Source organism: Gorilla gorilla, chromosome 5 (assembly GCF_029281585.2).
Source record: "Gorilla gorilla gorilla isolate KB3781 chromosome 5, NHGRI_mGorGor1-v2.1_pri, whole genome shotgun sequence".
Taxonomy (NCBI): Eukaryota; Metazoa; Chordata; class Mammalia; order Primates; family Hominidae; genus Gorilla; species Gorilla gorilla.
In genome coordinates, this window is record NC_073229.2 from 140,503,265 (window position 1) to 140,506,639 (window position 3,375).

A 3,375-nucleotide genomic window follows, 5' to 3' on the forward strand; every position below is an offset into this window, starting at 1 on the left:
TTTGGATCAGAATGGTGAGCCAGTCCTGTAATGGTTGCCTAGGGACAGAAACAAAGAGCCAAATATCCTGCAATAAGAAACAGTGGGGGCCCGGTGCAGTGGCTCATGCCTGTAATCCCAGCACTTTGGGAGGCCGAGGTGGGCGGATCACGAGGTCAGGAGATTGAGACCATCCTGGCTAATATGGTGAAACCCCGTCTGTACTAAAAATACAAAAAAACTAGCCGGGCATGGTGGCAGGCACCTGTAGTCCCAGCTACTCAGGAGGCTGAGGCAGGAGAATGAGGTGGAGCCTGCAGTGAACTGAGGTTGCACCACTGCACTCCAGCCTGGGCGACAGAGCAAGACTCCGTCTCAAAAAAAAAAAAAAAAAAAAGAAAGAAAAAAAAAGAAACAGTGGGTCAGAGGAGGGGAAACGAAGGTCTCTTTAGTAGTTCCAGATACTAAGTGTCAAAGACTGGGGAAGCTTCTTTGAGCGCCACTCACATTTTCATGAGCAAAATATTCATTTAAAGGGATCAGTCTAGGTTGCAAAGTATTTAGCCCACTTTTCAAATACCTTTCCATATCTGAAATTTTTAGTCACATGAGTTTGAAATTCAGATTTTTTTGGATTTTAGACAGGAGATAGAGTGCCATCCCAGAATGCATTTACCATGAATAAACTACCATCCTCAGTGGGTTCTGAGGCAGCATTTATTATCAAACACATTAGTAGCCATGTAGTGAAACATTGAATATTTACAGTGTGTGGGATGCGTAAACTATCAATAGCATCACATCATTTCAGGTCAGGTTTTGCTGCCAAATGAGATACCAAAATGCTTTTTGCTTAGAAGAGCTTTTGGGGTTTGGAAATTCTGGTTGGGGGATTGTGGCACTGGTACAAAGCACTGTGTGCTTCTGGTGCCCTGTTAATTCTTGTTTGACTGATTCCCAGCACAGAGGAGGAGCTGCCCTGGTTGACTGACTCAGGGGTTCCTCAATTCTTCAGGGAAATCCCCAGAGTCCCCCCAGCCCTCATCTGCCTAGAATGAAACTCTGCCACCCCTTGCCTTTTCCTTAGGCTACTGTGAGATGGTTGTCATTCTACTATCTTTATTGAATATTTGCTGTGTTCAGTTGGGAAATACAAAGATAAGCAGAAGCTGAGCTGTTTAGGTTTATCCTCCTTTAGGTAATCCATCTCTATCTTAGATATCTCACTTGAGCTCCATGTCTTTTTTCCAGCTGCCTAGTACACAGATCCACTTAACATTCAAAATCAAAACTGGTCATCTCCTTCAACCTAGAATCAAACAAAAACAAAATCTGCTGTTTATCCTGTAATCCTTGTCACTCCACTAAATGGTCCAAACTAGAATCAAACTTTCCTTTTTTTTTTTTTTTCTTTTTGCACATAACCTGCACTAAATCCTGTTGGGTCTCCCACATAAGTGTCCTCCCTCCTCTCCCATCCTCTCCCATCCCAGTAGCATCTTAGCTGGTTTGATCTCCCAAGGCTCCTCCCTGCCCCTTATGTAATACTCTCTGTCATCTATCCATTTCTTTCTTGAAGACCTTAGTTATTTTTCAGTAATAAAGATTTTAAAACATATTGTTGCTTTAAAAGTTCTCACTATTAAAAAAAAGGTTAGTTTCCTGAAAATAAAATAAAATAAAATAAAATAAAGACTCAGGAATTGTTCCAGATTGAAGGAGACAAAAGAAGCAAGAAATTGAAATGCAATACATGGTCCTGGATTAGGTCCTATACAAGAAAAACAATTGACATAGTATACAGATCACTATTAAGGCAATTGACAAAATTGGAATAGATAAAATTATTACATCAGTGTTAATGTCCTGAGTTTGATAATTATACCATAGCTATAGAGTATCCTTTTTTTTTGTTTTTGTGTTTTTGAGATTGAGTTTCGCTCTTGTTGCCCAGGCTGGAGTGCAATGGCGTAATCTCGGCTCACTGAAATCTCTGCCTCCCAGGTTCAAGCGATTCTCCTGCCTTAGCCCCCTGAGTAGCTGGGATTACAGTGTAGCATGTGCCACCACAGCCAGCTAATTTTTGTATTTTTAGTAGAGACAGCGTTTCACTATGTTGGTCAGGCTGGTCTTGAACTCCTAACCTCAGGTGATCCACCCACTTCAGCCTCCCAAAGTGCTGGGATTACAAGTGTAAGCCACCGTGCCTGGCATAGAGTATCTTTATTTCTGTAACATATACACTGAATTATTAAGAGATAAAGGGATTAATGTGTGAACCCATTCTCAACTAGTTTAGAAAAAAATGTATGTATGTACATGCGAGTATGTGTATGTGTGTATAGATACACATACACATCCATATCTGTATATAAATGATATATGCATATATATGTAAAAAGAGAACAATAAATATGGCAAGAGAGTAATAATTGGTAAATCTGGATAAAAACTACACAGAAGTTCTTTGTACTATTCTTGCAACCTTTCTATAAGTTTAAAATTATTTCAACATAGAAACTTTTAAAAACTCAATTTTTAGATATTGAACTTATGTAACTGTTATCCAAACAACAGACTTTATTATAACATACATACACACACAGGTACATACACATACAATTTCATAAACTTCCCACTGCCCATATAAAGAAATTTTAAGCTCATAAACATTATGCTCAGGGAGTTTCTACAATCAGGTCTCATCCTAATTTTCCTGCCTCACTTTTTGCTTTCTCTAAGGCACTCCTTACTCTATATATGCTGAAATGATTATGTTTGTTTCTCCTTCTGTGTTTTTGTTCCTGCTGTTTGCTCTATAAGGTAAGCCCTCCCAGCTCTTCCACTGGTGACCTCCTATGCCTGCTTTGAGACCAAGTTCAAATGTTGCTTCTATAATACCCTTCTCTACAGCACTAGGCAGATACAACTCTTCCCTCTTTTTGTGAACTGAATGTTGTGTTCCCCCAAAATTTATATGTTGAAGCCATAACTCTCAATGTGATACTCTTTAGAGATGGGGCCTTTGGGAGGAATTAGGGTTAGATGAAGTTATGGGGGCAGGACCCTAATGATGGGATTTGTGCCCTAAGAGCTGTCTTTGCCTTGGGAAGATACAACAAGAAGGCTGCCATCTACAAGCCAGAAAGGGAGCCCTCCCCAGGAGCCAAATTGACTAGCACCTTGATCTTGGACTTCCCAGCATCCAGAACTGTGAGAAAATACAAAAAACATTTCTGTTTTTTAATCTATTCAGTCTATGTTATTTTGTTAGGGCAGCACGAGCAGACTAATATACCTCCTCTGTGTATTCATACAACTTTACATAGAGGTAAAATATAGCAGTTAGAACTCTTATCTTATATTGGGTTGTTGATGAATCTTTCACACAGGCAT